This window comes from Coregonus lavaretus, assembly GCF_964263955.1.
Source record: "Coregonus lavaretus genome assembly, chromosome: 30".
In the NCBI taxonomy this organism is placed as follows: Eukaryota; Metazoa; Chordata; class Actinopteri; order Salmoniformes; family Salmonidae; genus Coregonus; species Coregonus lavaretus.
The window spans coordinates 5,675,344-5,692,266 of NC_140017.1; the positions used below are offsets into that span (position 1 = coordinate 5,675,344).

The 16,923-nt window shown below is 45.3% G+C and overlaps 1 pseudogene across 1 annotated transcript in view; it reads left to right on the forward strand.

Annotated features, from left to right (window-relative positions):
- LOC311105723 (tetratricopeptide repeat protein 12-like) overlaps positions 1-16,923 on the forward strand; it is a 63,424-nt pseudogene that overhangs the window by 16,061 nt on the left and 30,440 nt on the right. Inside the window, exons 4-8 of the transcript in view lie at positions 13,497-13,574; positions 13,698-13,819; positions 13,922-13,981; positions 14,438-14,488; positions 14,865-14,925. The product of the transcript in view is annotated as a tetratricopeptide repeat protein 12-like (transcript). The remainder of the gene's footprint in view (positions 1-13,496; positions 13,575-13,697; positions 13,820-13,921; positions 13,982-14,437; positions 14,489-14,864; positions 14,926-16,923) is intronic.

Below are 16,923 nucleotides of genomic sequence, written 5' to 3' on the forward strand. Positions count from 1 at the left end.
ATTCTCAATTGGACTGAGGTCTGGGCTTTGACTAGGCCATTCCAAGACATTTAAATGTTTCCCCTTAAACCACTCAAGTGTTGCTTTAGCAGTATGCTTATCGTCATTGTCCTGCTGGAAGGTGAACCTCCGTCCCAGTCTCAAATCTCTGGAAGACTGAAACAGGTTTCCCTCAAGAATTTCCCTGTATTTAGCGCCATCCATCATTCCTTCAATTCTGAACAGTTTCCCAGACCCTGCCGATGAAAACATCCCCACAGCATGATGCTGCCACCACCATGCTTCACTGTGGGGACGGTGTTCTCGGGGTGATGAGAGGTGTTGGGTTTGCGCCAGACATAGCGTTTTCCTTGATGGCCAAAAAGCTCAATTTTAGTCTCATCTGACCAGAGTACCTTCTTCCATATGTTTGGGGAGTCTACCACATGCCTTTTTGGCGAAGACCAAACGTGTTTGCTTGTTTTTTTCTTTAAGCAATGGCTTTTTTCTGGCCACTCTTCCGTAAAGCCCAGCTCTGTGGCGTGTACGGCTTAAAGTGGTCCTATGGACAAATACTCCAATCTCCGCTGTGGAGCTTTGCAACTCCTTCAGGGTTATCTTTGTTCTCTTTGTTGCCTCTCTGATTAATGCCCTCTTTGCCTGGTCCGTGAATTTTGGTGGGTGGCCCTCTCTTGGCAGGTTTGTTGTGGTGCCATTTCTTTCAATTTTTTAATAATGGATTTAATGGTGCTCCATGGGATGTTCAAAGTTTGTGATATTTTTTTATAACCCAACATTGATCTGTACTTCTCCACAACTTTGTCCCTGACTTGTTTGGAGAGCTGCTTGGTCTTCATGGTGCCGCTTGCTTGGTGGTGCCCCTTGCTTAGTGGTGTTTCAGACTCTGGGGCCTTTCAGAACAGGTGTATATATATACTGAGATCATGTGACACTTAGATTGCACACAGGTGGACTTTATTTAACTAATTATGTGACTTCTGAAAGTAATTGGTTGCACCAGATCTTATTTAGGGGCTTCATAGCAAAGGCCACGCACCACTTTTCCGTTATTTATTTATTAGAATTTTTTGAAACAAGTAATTTTTTTCATTTCACTTCACCAATATGGACTATTTTGTGTCTGTCCATTACATGAAATCCAAATAAAAATCAATTTAAATTACAGGTTGTAATGCAACAAAATAGGAAAAACGCCAAGGGGGATGAATACTTTTGCAAGGCACTGTAGTAAATTGAACCACTGTCACGGTTTCGGCCGAGGCTGCTCCTCCTCCTGGTTCGGGCAGGCTTCGGCGTTCGCCGTCCCCGGAGTACTAGCTGCCACCGCTCTATGTTTCTGTATTTGATTGCTTTTGTCTGTCTGTCACACCTGTGTCTGTTTGGGTGTTGATTACGTGTCTTATAAGTTCCTTGTTTTGCTCTAGGGTAATTGTGTGTTGTTATTTTGTTGCCACTTTGCCTATGCTACGTGTTTGTATTCCGTTTTGTTTTCATGTTTAGTGTTTTACGCGTGTGCGTATTTTCCCTCGCCACTTCGTGTATTTTCGAGGTCGGGGTTTTCACTCGTGTTACTTAGACTATTAAAATCTTGTTGGACTAAACCTCTGTTTCCTGCGCTTGACTCCTCCACCACATCCACATCGGTTTAGTGACAGAACAACACACCATCATGGAGTCAGCAGGAACAGCGGCGGCACCCGAATCCCTGCTGGACCGGATCAACTTCCAGGACGCCATGATCCGGCAACTCGGGACCGCCATGGACGAGGTGTCCAACACTCTGTGCCGATTGGTGAATCAAGAGGTGGCCAAGGACCCTTACAACAACTCATCACCAACGGCCAGTCCTCCTCTCTCAGCACCGGAACCCAGTGGCATTCGGCTCTCGCTCCCGAGGGCATATGGCGGTTCTGCAGCCGGGTGTCAGGGATTCCTCCTGCAGGTGGAACTTTACCTTGCCACCATACACCCGGCGCCCTCGGGATACGAGAGCGTCTCCGCACTCATCTCCTGTCTCTCCGGCAAGGCGTTGGAGTGGGCCAACGCCGAATGGAGGGGAATAGACGCCGCAACCATCACCTACGCGGAGTTCTCCCGCCGCTTCAGGGCTGTCTTCGATCATCCACCTGAGGGGAAAGCGGCGGGAGAGCGTCTATTCCACCTCCGACAGGGGAAGAGGAGCGCACAGGAGTTCGCACTGGAGTTCCGGACACTAGCGGCGGATGCGGGGTGGAATGAGAGGGCCCTCATCGACCAGTACCGGTGTAGTCTACGAGAGGACGTTCGTCGGGAGCTGGCCTGCAGGGACACCAACTTGTCGTTTGACCAGTTGGTGGACATTTCCATCCGTCTGGACACCCTGCTGGCTACCCGCGGACGTCCCGAGTGGGGGTCGTCCAGTCCACCCTCCAGCACCCCCGAGCCGATTCCCATGGAGCTCGGGGGTGCTGGCGCTAGAGAGAGGAGGAGAGGGAACCCGAGGGGGGCCATCTCCTGCACCACCTGCGGTCGTGGAGGACACACTGCGGCCAGGTGCTGGGGAGGGTCTCCTGGGAGAGGTGACAACAGGCCACGCACTGGGGAGTCATTTCAGGTGAGTAGGCGCCCCACTTACCAAGAGCTCTCTGTTGGTCACATGAGTATTCCTGTAAGGTTTCCACAGGTGGCACCTCATTCCCAGCATAAGGCGCTAGTAGATTCAGGCGCAGCTGGGAACTTTATTGATCGGGCATTTTGTAGTAGGTTAGGAATTCCCCTTCGGCCGGTAGAAGCTCCATTTCCTGTCCACGCCTTAGACAGCCGGCCGTTGGGGTCGGGCCTGATCAGGGAGGTCACAGCACCACTGACGATGACGACGCAGGGGGGTCATGAGGAGAGCATTCAGTTTTATCTGATTGACTCTCCTGCGTACCCCGTGGTGTTGGGCCTTCCCTGGTTAAGCACCCATGATCCTACCATAGCGTGGCAACAGAGGGCTCTTATGGAGTGGTCTGCACAGTGTGTAGGGAGATGTCTAGGTGTTTCCGTAGGGGCGACCTCGGTAGAGAGTCCGAACCAAGTGCCCGCACTGCGCATTCCCCCTGAGTATGAGGATTTAGCACTCGTGTTTAGCAAATCAAGGGCAACACGGCTACCTCCTCATAGACAGGGGGACTGTGCGATAAATCTCCAAATAGGAGCGGCTCTTCCACGGAGTCGTGTGTATCCCCTGTCTCAAGAGGAAACAGCGGCTATGGAGACATACATAACCGAGTCCTTGGCACAGGGATACATACGGTCCTCTACTTCCCCAGTCTCCTCAAGTTTCTTCTTTGTGAAGAAGAAGGACGGGGGATTGCGCCCGTGTATTGATTATCGTAGTCTCAATCAGATCACAGTTAAATACAGCTACCCACTTCCACTGATTGCAACGATGACGGAATCATTACGCGGAGCGCGGTTCTTCACAAAGTTGGATCTTAGGAGCACGTACAATCTGGTGCGCATTAGGGAGGGGGATGAATGGAAGACAGCATTTAGCACCACCTCGGGTCATTACGAGTATCTCGTCATGCCATAGGGCGGCAGGTAGCTTAGTGGTTAAGAGCGTTGTGCCAGTAACCGAAAGGTCGCTGGTTCTAATCCCCAAGCCGACTAGGTGAAAAATCTGTCGATGTGCCCTTGAGCAAGGCACTTAACCCTAATTGCTCCTGTAAGTCGCTCTGGATAAGAGCGTCTGCTAAATAACCAATTATATTATTTTATTTATTAATGAATGCTCCTTCAGTCTTCCAATCCTTTGTTGACGAGATTTTCCGGGACATGCATGGGCAGGGGGTAGTAGTTTACATCGACGACATCCTAGTGTACTCTGCTACTCGAGCCGAGCATGTAGCCCAGGTGCGCCGAGTGTTGAGAAGACTGTTGGAGCATGACTTGTATGTCAAGGCAGAGAAATGCCTGTTCTTCCAGGAGTCCGTCTCCTTTTTGGGTTATCGGTTGTCCGCGTCTGGTGTGGAGATAGAGGTAGACCGGGTATCGGCCGTGCGTAATTGGCAAACTCCTACCACTGTAAAAGAGGTGCAGCAGTTCTTGGGTTTTGCTAATTACTACCGGAGGTTTATTCGGGGTTTTGGACAGGTTGCAGCTCCCATTACGTCCCTGCTAAAGGGGGGTCCGGTTCGTTTGCAGTGGTCGGCTGAGGCGGACAGGGCATTTGTCAAACTGAAGAACCTGTTCACCTCGGCTCCGGTGCTGGCGCATCCGGATCCCTCTTTACCATTCCAGGTTGAGGTAGATGCGTCCGAGACCGGTATTGGGGCAGTCCTGTCACAACGGTCCGGCGCGCCACCTAAACTCCGCCCCTGTGCTTTGTACTCTAAGAAGCTCAGATCGGCGGAGCGCAACTATGATGTTAGGGACAGGGAGCTGTTAGCCGTAGTCCAAGCCCTAAAGGTGTGGAGGCATTGGCTTGAGGGGGCTCAACACCCTTTCCTCATTCTGACTGATCACCGTAACCTGGAGTACATCCGGGCAGCTAGGAGATTGAACCCTCGTCAGGCTAGGTGGAATATGTTCCTAACCCGGTTTGTTTTTAAGATCACATACATCCCAGGGTCCCAGAATGGTAAGGCAGACGCCCTGTCCCGGCGGTATGACACGGAGGAGAGGTCCAACGAGCCTACTTCCATATTGCCGGAGTCTTGTTTGGTGGCTCCAGTGGTATGGGAGGTCGATGCGGAAATCGAGCGGGCACTGCGTACCGACCCTACTCCCCCCGAGTGTCCTGTGGGGCGGACGTACGTTCCGCTCGAGGTCCGTGATCGTCTTATTTATTGGGCTCATACATCACCCTCCTCTGGACATCCAGGTATTGGCCGGACCGTGCACTGTCTTAGCATGAAATACTGGTGGCCAACGTTAGCTAGGGATGTGAGGGTTTATGTCTCCTCCTGCTCGGTGTGTGCCCAGTGTAAGGCGCCTAGACATTTGCCCAGGGGTAAGCTACATCCCCTGCCCGTTCCACAACGACCATGGTCCCACCTATCGGTGGATTTCGTAACAGACCTACCCCCCTCCCAGGGGAATACCACCATATTGGTCGTTGTGGATCGGTTTTCCAAGGCCTGTCGTCTCCTTCCCATGCCGGGTCTCCCTACTGCCCTACAAACCGCTGAGGCCCTATTTACCCATGTGTTCCGGCACTATGGGGTCCCCGAGGATATTGTGTCTGACCGAGGTCCCCAGTTCACTTCCAGAGTTTGGGGAGCGTTCATGGAACGGTTGGGGGTCTCGGTAAGCCTTACCTCTGGGTACCACCCAGAGAGTAATGGGCAGGTGGAACGTGTCAACCAGGATGTGGGTAGGTTTTTGAGGTCCTATTGCCGGGACCGGCCGGAGGAGTGGTCGAGGTTCATCCCCTGGGCAGAGATGGCCCAGAACTCTCTCCGCCACTCCTCCACCAACTTAACACCTTTCCAGTGTGTTTTAGGTTATCAGCCGGTCCTGGCACCGTGGCACGAGAGCCAGATCGAGGCCCCTGTGGTGGACGAGTGGATTCGGCGCTCGGAGGAGACGTGGGACGCTGCCCATGTCCATCTGCAGCGTGCCATCCGTCAACAAAAGGCGAGCGCCGATCGCCACCGCAGTGAGGGACCGGTGTACGCACCGGGAGATCGAGTCTGGCTCTCGACTCGAAACCTGCCCCTCCGCCTGCCCTGCCGGAAGCTGGGTCGGCGGTTTGTGGGGCCCTTCAAAGTCCTGAGAAGATTGAACGAGGTGTGTTACAGGTTACAACTGCCAATTGAGTATAAAAATATTAACCCCTCGTTCCATGTGTCTCTTCTCAGGCCGGTGGTAGCTGGCCCACTCCAAGAAGATGAGATAGGAGAGACCCCTCCGCCCCCTTTGGACATCGAGGGGGCCCCGGCGTACAGGGTCCGGACCATCTTGGACTCGAGGCGCCGGAGGAGTGGTCTCCAGTATCTCGTGGAGTGGGAGGGGTACGGCCCGGAGGAACGGTGCTGGGTGCCCAGGAGGGACATACTCGATCCATCCCTCCTGACTGAGTTTCACCGTGGGCATCCCACGCGCCCGGGTCCGCGTCCTCCTGGCCGTCCCCGAGGCCGGGGTCGGCGCGCGGCTGGGGCCGCGCGTCAAGGGGGGGGGTACTGTCACGGTTTCGGCCGAGGCTGCTCCTCCTCCTGGTTCGGGCAGGCTTCGGCGTTCGCCGTCCCCGGAGTACTAGCTGCCACCGCTCTATGTTTCTGTATTTGATTGCTTTTGTCTGTCTGTCACACCTGTGTCTGTTTGGGTGTTGATTACGTGTCTTATAAGTTCCTTGTTTTGCTCTAGGGTAATCGTGTGTTGTTATTTTGTTGCCACTTTGCCTATCCTACGTGTTTGTATTCCGTTTTGTTTTCATGTTTAGTGTTTTACGCGTGTGCGTATTTTCCCTCGCCACTTCGTGTATTTTCGAGGTCGGGGTTTTCACTCGTGTTACTTAGACTATTAAAGTATTGTTGGACTAAACCTCTGTTTCCTGCGCTTGACTCCTCCACCACATCCACATCGGTTTAGTGACAACCACACAGTAAATTCCACTAATTTGATCCCAATTCAATAGTCTATGAATGTCAATACCCTTAACTGGATTACCAAGATCGGCCTATCAAGCTCCGTTAACAGTCTATCCCTGTGTTTTTATTTTTTTAATTGTATTTCATTTTTTCTTAGGAGGTAGATCAGCTTAAATATTGCAGATACATTGTGGGTTCTATCAATGTAATTGTCTGCAGCATTTCCAATCCCCCATATGTTGTTTACTATTTACAGTTGAAGTCGGAAGTTTACATACACTTAGGTTGGAGTCATTAAAACTTGTTTTTCAACCACTCCACAAATTTCCTGTTAACAAACTATAGTTTTGGCAAGTCGGTTAGGACATCTACTTTGTGCATGACACAAGCAATTTTTCCAACAATTGTTTACAGACAGATTATTTCACTTATAATTCACTGTATCACAATTCCAGTGGGTCAGAAGTTTACATACTAAGTTGACTGTGCCTTTAAACAGCTTGGGAAATTCCAGAAAATGATGTCATGGCTAGAAGCTTCTGATAGGCTAATTGACATCATTTGAGTCAATTGGAGGTGTAACTGTGGATGTATTTCAAGGCCTACCTTCAAACTCAGTGCCTCTTTGCTTGACATCATGGTAAAATCAAAAGAAATCAGCCAAGACCTCAGCAAAAAAATTGTAGACCTCCACAAGTCTGGTTCATCCACGGGAGCAATTTCCAAATGCCTGAAGGTACCACGTGCATCTCTACAAACAATAGTACGCAAGTATTAACACCATGGGACCACGCAGCCGTCATACCGCTCAGGAAGGAGATGCGTTCTGTCTCCTAGAGATGAACGTACTTTGGTGCAAATCAATTGCAGGTTATCAGGGTCCTCCAGTCCTGGAGGATCGCATTCGTCATTCCACTGATCAGAATCTGCAATCGGCCCATATCTCACCATCTGCTGGGCCACTGCATTCTCCAACGCCTTATTCACCAACCCTCGGACACAGGGAACAAGACAACAACCACATAATACAAGCATACCCATACAGGCAATAACTGCCCCAAAAATTGAGGCTACTATGCTTTTCCATTTCCCAAACATTTCATCAAACCATCTGTTCACAGAGGTATTGATTCCAGAATTCTCAGCCCACTCTTCGCTTTAAGCTGTTAACCCCATCAGAGCTCTTGCCACAGTACCGTCTGGTGCTGTGTTATTGGGGATAAATGTGCAACAATGGCCCCCCACCATTCTACAGACACCGCCCTTCTCTGCCAGCAACATATCGAGAGCCAACCTATTTTGCCAAGTCATGAGTGAGGTGGCGGATAATTGATCTGAGTTCCCCATTACTGCATCTCTAGTGTGGTTCACGAATCGTTGTTGGTTGTAATATATATAATTCATCCAATCCACATTTGTATCGATTGTTACCCACCAAAAGAGCGTGGTAGTAAATCCTTCCCCTACTTGATTCATAGCTTTGTATTCATCTGGTACCCCCCTTGGTATCCCAATCGCATCCATCCAAATAGGGCTATTCTCCTTCTGGTCAAAACTCCTCCTACCCTTTCCTTGGTTTCTGGTGACTAATTCTAACTGGCTGAACCAGTAGAACCGGGGCGCACGTACCTACCCACCCTTTTGGCATTGTCTGCCTTATACGGCATTTACTGGAACACGCCCACCATACATCAGTTACAGGGGCTGTGAGGTTTAGTAGTTTCTCCTGTGCCACTGAACTTAGATCAGTAACATTCACTTCTGACTTACCTCCATTAAAATCACCCAAATTCCTGGTGCCATTCTTGTGTCTATAACACTGGTACTCCCCAGGAGTTAGAGTGAATTGAGGTGGGTTAGCAGCATTTTTCAATCTCGCCAACCCTGTCCCTGTACAGTTAACCTCTTTTTGGTTAGATCCCAAATCCAACACACAAGAAAACATTGCCTATGGCATTGGAGCAGTCAACATGGTTGGTCGCCCAGTGGAACATGCATAACAATTAGTTTGTCCCAAAGCCCTGGCTGTATAATTCATCCATTTTACCCAGACATTTTCATTGGAGATTCCCCCCCACCTCCCCTTGGTTCATTTCCTGTAAGAGAAAATCTTTAATTGTGGGAGGTGAGGTAGTATTAACGGTTGGATCTCTTGTATAATCAACTTTTTCTGGTGCCAACAAAGGGTCCACAACAGGACCTACCAATTTGGTGTTATTCCCGGTTTGTAATTGAAACTGTATACAGGGGTCTGCACCATAGTCACCTACACAGGCCCAATACATTTTTGCAATGTCCTCTTTGTTTACTGTTTTTATCGTTATTACCATTTCTACCACACACTTTGGTATTTCTAGATTTAGTTTCAGGCCCCATCGAGATGACCTGTCCTGTCCATTTTCATAATGTTTTCCCCAAATATGTTTAAACACTTTAGCCCAAGGGCAACTAGAGGTGGGTCCCGTACAGAGGTACAGCGCATAAGTCTGAACACCTTTCCTTCGATTGCATGCTCCCCAACCACTGGAGAGTTTGGCAATAGTTATTTTGAAACCCACATCCTGCCCCTCTCTGACCACTATGTTATAATATGTTGGACATGACAGGTCCATACTTAAATCTTTCAAACATACAAAAACCCCACCCCATCCTGCTGTAATCAATCAAGAAGATAGCCATGGAGAGACAAAGGTTTAGCCTGAACTCTGCTCAACCCTGGCCGCTCTTTCCACTTTGTTTGAGGAGAGAGGCAAAAGGCCACAGTCTGGTTTCAGTCTCTGATAAGGTAGGACAGCCATGGATTTTAAGTAAGAGCAAGCAATTTGACCCTAGGTCAGATTCCCACTTCACCCACACACACACACACACACACACACACACAGTGAAATTACCCAATTAAGTTATTTGCCTAGCAACAAAGAATTCTAACTCTATGTTCGTGATTAACCCAGTTTTATTCCATAGTCCACTAAAAAATCTCCCTCATCACCATGTTTCTAAGTCAAGACCAATGTCATATATCCCTCCCTACAGTCTACCGTTTGGGTGAAAGGCCTGTCATATCTAGGAAAAGCTAAGACTGTTTGGGAAGTGAGCAACCTTTTTATCTCTATAAATTGTTCCTCCGCCTCTGAGTTCCAAATGATTTTATCATGGCCTGCATTACTTTCCCATAGATAAGATAACTTTATTTACCAGTATGCAGTGCATAATGGGGTACCCAAGCTCTACAGTAGTTTATCATTCCCAAAAAGCTCATCATTATTTTTCTTGTTTAACGGTTTTGGTGCTTCAAGTATAGCAGTTTTCCTGGATGAGTTTAATGTTCGCCCCTCCTGAGTTATGGTATGTCCTACGTAAATCACCTCGCTCTGCCAGAGTTGAAGTTTCCTTTTGCTAACTTAGTGTCCTTGTTCTGCCATAAAGGATAACAATTGGAGTGTATCTTTCTTACATCCCTCTTGAGTGGGATTAGTTAATAGAATATCATCTACATAAATACAAATGTGGCTTCCTTCCTGAGGTTCAAACTTTCCCAATGTGGCCATCAAATATTCAGTTCCCTTCACTTACTTCCCCTCTATTCCTGTTACCTTCCACTCTCTTTCTATTTTTGTTCTGTCTTTTCTGTCTGTCGCGGTAATGTCTTTGTCTGTCATTCCTGGAAGGAGCTTTACACTCCCTTGCCATGTGTCCTGTTTTGTCACAATTAAAACACTTTCTATCGTCTGATCCCACTGTAAAATAACCCTGTCCTCCCTTCCTGAGGTCCAGTCTCCTTCCTCAGCTGCCCAATCCTTTCCTACCACATTCCAGCTCCTTTCTCTCTCTCTCTCTGTCTCTCGCTTTCTCTCTCTATCTTGCTCTCCCCCTCTTCCCCTCTACACACACTTTACTGGTCTCACCCCTCCCCCCACTGCTCCTTCCTCCTCCAACATTCCGGCTTGGCCGTCATATGGCGGGGGAGGTGAGGGGACCTGTCCTAATCTTTTCTACACACAACAACCTCATCATCTGGGTTCTCTTTCCAAGCCTGTTCTGTCAGGACTGGATCTAACCTTTCTGCCCTCTGCTTTGGGGGAGGCACTCTCCTTTACTTCTCTTTCTTCCTCCTTTTGCATAACCTCCTTTTTCCTTCTCTGACCTACCTCTCTCTTCCGAGCTTCAGAGAGCCACACCCTAGCAGTGTCTAGCCCCTCTACTCGCTGTCTCTCTACTCTATCTCTACACACCTTGTGCATCTGTTTTATTATGGATTCAAGTTTGTCTGCGTCTAGACGCCCCTCAAACCCATACCTCTCCCTCCACCAAGTTCCATAATGGAGGTTATCCTTAGACTCCATGTATTTCAATTCAATAGTCCACATTACAGCTCTATTCTCAGTAGTTCTTAAACTATCAACTCATTCGGCAACACAAAAGTAATTATTTTACTCCCCCCACTATTCTTGTTGAATAAGTGAGTCGTTCAATTCGAACCCCGCAAACTACTACATCCCCGTCTTACATCCCGAAATCAACACTGACTGTTTTATTCTGGTTAGAGCCAGTTTGCGCTGTTCTGTGAAGGGAGTAGTACACAGCGTTGTACGAGATCTTCAGTTTCTTGGCAATTTCTCGCATGGAATAGCCTTCATTTCTCAGAACAAGAATAGACTACCGACTTTCAGAAGAAAGTTATTTGTTTCTGGCCATTTTGAGCCTGTAATTGAACCCACAATTGCTGATGCTCCAGATACTCAACTAGTCTCAAGAAGGCCAGTTTTATTGCTTCTTTAATCAGCACAACAGTTTTCAGCTGTGCTAACATAATAGTTAACATAATAGTTTTTTAATGATCAATTAGCCTTTTAAAATGATAAACTTGGATTAGCAAACACAACGTGCCGTTGGAACACAGGACTGATGGTTGCTGATAATGGGCCTCTGTACGCCTATGTAGATATTCCATTAAAATTTGCCGTTTCCAGCTGCAATAGCCATTTATAACATTAACAATGTCTACACTGTATTTTTGATCAATTTGATGTTATTTGAATGGACAGAAAAATAGCTTTTCTTTCGGAAACAAGGACATTTCTAAGTCACCCCAAACTTTTGAACGGTAGTGTATATATATATATATATTTTTAATTAGTATATTTGAGTTTAACCATAATATTTGTTGTAATATTTGTTCTGTCTTATTTGGTGGATTAAACTAAAATTGCAACCAGCTTTCTGTGGCTTGTTTTAAAAATAGTGATATTCTGCAGATTATTTCATTTTCAAATAACCGAAAGTGAGAGGTTGTAATCTGAATAAAAGGAAAAAGGCACGAGGTGAGCCATTCTTACTAATCTGCTGGAAAACCAGTTCGGATTTAAATACAATTTTTGTATGACTGAAGCCTTTAGTGAGAGGTTTAATTCTTTAATATTTAATAATTTCAGCTCTACGAATTCATATTCATTATATAAATAGGCCCAATAAAATTTTGTCTGGCTTGCCATTCCAAATAAAGTGGAATATCTTTTGCTCATATCATTTTAAAAACAAGTCGTTTGGTGTAGGCAGGGCAATAAGTAAATGGCTCCTTTGTTTTTAAGCCCTGGATTTCTAGCCCCTTGATATTATTGTTGGATCTAATTTTAATAGCTAACATTTCGATGGCCATAATAGTGGACAACCTTGTTTCACTCCTCTTGACAGTTTAATACTTTCTGAGAAGTAGCCATTATTTACTATTTTACACCTTGAGTTACTATACATAACTTTAACCCATTGTATAAGAGATTCTCCTAAATTAAAATAGTCCAGGCATTTATATATAAATTCTAGTTGTACTTTATCAAAGGCCTTTTCAAAATCAGCTATGAATACCAGGCCCGGTTTCCCAGATTTTTCATAGTGTTCTATTGTTTCCAGTACTTGTCTTATATTATCTCCAATGTATCGTCCATCCTGATTAGGATGAATAATATCAGACAATACCTTTGCATCACAACACTGAAGTGTAAGGGGCCTCCAGTTTTTTAGGTGGACTGAATCTTTATATTTACCATCTGGGTCATGTTTCAGTAATAGTGAAATCAGACCTTCTTGCTGAGTATCTGATAGTCTACCATTTTTATAGGAGTGGTTAAAACATGTTAATAACGGACCTCTGAGTACATCCAGCCCTGGAGTTTTCCCGGACATAACGGCTTTAATTGCATCAAGAAGTTCCTCCTCTGTAATTTGGCCTTCACATGAGTCTTTCTGTACAGCTGTTAATTTTACACTATTAATAGAAAATAATCCTTACAATTAACTTCAGTTAGTGGAGATGGAGGAGACTGAAACGAAAACATATGCTTAAAGTACTTTGATTCCTCGTTCAGAATATTGTTTGGTGAATCATGGATGACTTCGTAATTTGTAACAAGTTTCTGTAAATTGTTTTGGTAGTATGCTGAGGATTACAAAATAATTTGCCCCATATTCCATCCAGTTTGCTTTATTATTATAATATATTACACTTGATCTTTCTTGAATACATTTCACCAGTTCTTTTTGTTTTTCCACTAACTTATTCTGTGCCTGTTTTTATGTTTCCAAATAATTTATCTTTCACAATCCAATTAGTGCTCTTTAAATCCCCCCCTGAAAAGTATGTAATGTAGTCCCATTTCAATTGCAATTCATTTTAATTGGTTCTGACATGGTCCTCTTCTGTGTCTAGTGTAAAATTGAATCTCTGTACAGGTACTTTGTTACAAAGAGTGGAATAGAGTAAACCCCATTGGATTCCCGTCACATTTCACATCATTTAGGGAGGGCAAAATTCAACTCCATGAATGAACTACTACATGACCAGCTGACCACTAATGACCCACGAATGTTTATAAATTTAGAGTTTACATTCCATGTAAAACACTTGTTTAAGAATATTGTTTTATATTCTCCTTAATTCTCAAGATAATTTCATGAAAGTCATGGAAACAGATGCAGAGGACAGACATAAAAGGAGACAAATGAGACAGGAAAAGGCAAATGGTGTGTATGAAGACATTTCTCTAGCATGGATTAGCTCTTCATTGCAATTTCCTAATTAGGGTCTCTCTTAAGTCAGCTCATTTTAACCTGACACTGTATTTGTTTATGTCTTTATTCCCTCAGCCCTCAAAGAAAAGGGGAACGAAGCATACGCCCAGGGAGAACACTAGGGAGCTGTGAAGCTTCATAGCGACAGTTTAGACAAGCAACGAGACATGCAACCGCTGTATACCAACAGAGCACAAGTACTTAATTTCAGATTCGCCTCACTTTACTTAACTTTGCCCTTTTAAAAACAGTATGTTGAATACCATCTGTCCACTTTTCCCCCACTTTTTCGTCTGCAGTCGAATATCAAACTGGATAATTATGAAGAGGCTATACGTGACTGTGAGTTGGCTCTAAAGGTAAGGTTGACTAGGAACTTTGGGTCAATCACTTGCTCCCTCATTCTTCATAACTTCATTCCAGGCAGTGCACTTGTGATCCTGTACTGTCCTGGGAGCACAGAACAGACCATGCAGTACAGTGATCAGCCAGCAATGAACTGTACAAGTGGTGTGGAGAGGGGAGGAATGTGGGTTGGAGTCCTGCATATCCCCTTAGAGTCGGTAATAAAAGCAGTACAAAAACAGTCAGTGCTCACCTTTGAGGACAATCTATTTAGAAAAACATACAAACTAACTGGACAATGGGTTTGGCCTAATTCAAGTGAATACCATATTTGGACACATTGATGCTTTAGTACATTTGCAATTGAAAATGTTTTGGCACATTTTCTTTGTAATGATGTCCATATTGCAGATTATATGTTCAGTTGACATGTGACGTATGATTCTCTTGCTCATATTATTTATTTACAGTGTAATGAGAAGTGTGTTAAAGCACACCTGGCACTCAAGAATTATAATGAGGTGGGCATCATTACATTTCATTTGAATCATATCTAACTGCATTGCAGAGAAAACAGCCTACAACTGTATTCAGTCATTCTGGATGCCTATCTGCCTCTTCAAACTTTATATTGATCTCCTAAAATGCATATTTTGAAACCTTTTAAGCTTATCCTTCCTTCAGCAAATATATTTCTGCAAGCATTCTGCTTAATACAATATTTAAAATGCATTTATTTATTTAATGGTCTCGACATTTCTGCTTACTCTCTGTCTGTGTGTATTAGTGAGACCAGAGTCACATATATTGATCTATGGCTCTGGGTAGAGTGCATCAGCTGATCACATGACCAAAGGGAGGTGTAGGAAACGTAATTTACATATCTCTCTTTTACAGTCGCAAATGTGCTATCAAAAGATACTGGAAATTGAGCCAGGATGGGAAAAGATTGTCAAAGGTAAGGCAGATAACACGCTGAAAGGTTTTGTTGGCTACTGAAGTCTATTAATCAGATTCGCTCATGGTCCCACTTAAACAAACTACAATTTATAAAGGCTTTATTGAGCATTCATAACATCTCCATAAACACTACATAGATGCCTCACAAATAATTTATGAGCAAACTCAGCAAAGTCATCCTATGTAAGGGGTTATATATGACCCATGTAACCATAGGGCAAGGATCATCAACTAGATTATTTTTTGTTGAGCGGATGCTCAGAGGGCCGGAACATAATTACAAATCATTTGTAGGCTGCAAATTGACTGCAAGAAGCTCAAACAGATATAACATTTGACTAAAACATAATAATTTCAAACCTTGCTTACATTTGTATACGATCACAAATATCTCTATTATGCGTGGAAATACTTTGGAACAGATTTTCTAAATTAAAATCAATTGGAGCTGATTTGCTGGTGTTTTTTATGTTCCTAAATAAATAAATAAATATATATATATTATTTTTTGGGGCTCATAAAACTTGGAGGGCCAAATAAAATCACCGCCAGTAGGGGAACCCTAGGGCCTAGGCTAACCCACCATCTTCAGGGATGTGATTATTCCTGATTAATCAGAAATGTATGTACCCTCTATTCATATACAGTGAGGGAAGAAAGTATTTGATCCCCTGCTGATTTTGTACGTTTGCCCACTGACAACGAAATGATCAGTCTATAATTTTAATGGTAGGTTTATTTGAACAGTGAGAGACAGAATAACAACAAACAAAATTCAGAAAACGCATGTCAAAAATGTTATAAATTGATTTGCATTTTAATGAGGGAAATAAGTATTTGACCCCCTCTCAATCAGAAAGATTTCTGGCTCCCAGGTGTCTTTTATACAGTTAACGAGCTGAGATTAGGAGCACACTCTTAAAGGGAGTGCTCCTAATCTCAGTTTGTTACCTGTATAAAAGACACCTGTCCACAGAAGCAATCAATCAATCAGATTCCAAACTCTCCACCATGGCCAAGACCAAAGAGCTCTCCAAGGATGTCAGGGACAAGATTGTAGACCTACACAAGGCTGGAATGGGCTACAAGACCATCGCCAAGCAGCTTGTTGAGAAGGTGACAACAGTTGGTGCGATTATTCGCAAATGGAAGAAACACAAAAGAACTGTCAATCTCCCTCGGCCTGGGGCTCCATGCAATATCTCACCTCGTGGAGTTGCAATGATCATGAGAACGGTGAGGAATAAGCCCAGAACTACACGGGAGGATCTTGTCAATGGTCTCAAGGCAGCTGGGACCATAGTCACCAAGAAAACAATTGGTAACACACTACGCCGTGAAGGACTGAAATCCTGCAGCGCCCGCAAGGTCCCCCTGCTCAAGAAAGCACATATACAGGGCCGTCTGAAGTTTGCCAATGAACATCTGAATGTTTCAGAGGAGAACTGGGTGAAAGTGTTGTGGTCAGGTGAGACCAAAATCGAGCTCTTTGGCATCAACTCAACTCGCCGTGTTTGGAGGAGGAGGAATGCTGCCTATGACCCCAAGAACACCATCCCCACCGTCAAACATGGAGGTGGAAACATTATGCTTTTGGGGTGTTTTTCTGCTAAGGGGACAGGACAACTTCACCGCATCAAAGGGACGATGGACGGGGCCATGTACTGTCAAATCCTGGGTGAGAAACTCCTTCCCTCAGCCAGGGCATTGAAAATGGGTCGTGGATGGGTATTCCAGCATGACAATGACCCAAAACACACGGCCAAGGCAACAAAGGAGTGGCTCAAGAAGAAGCTCATTAAGGTCCTGGAGTGGCCTAGCCAGTCTCCAGACCTTAATCCCATAGAAAATCTGTGGAGGGAGCTGAAGGTTCGAGTTGCCAAACGTCAGCCTCGAAACCTTAATGACTTGGAGAAGATCTGCAAAGATGAGTGGAACAAAATCCCTCCTGAGATGTGTGCAAACCTGGTGGCCAACTACAAGAAACGTCTGACCT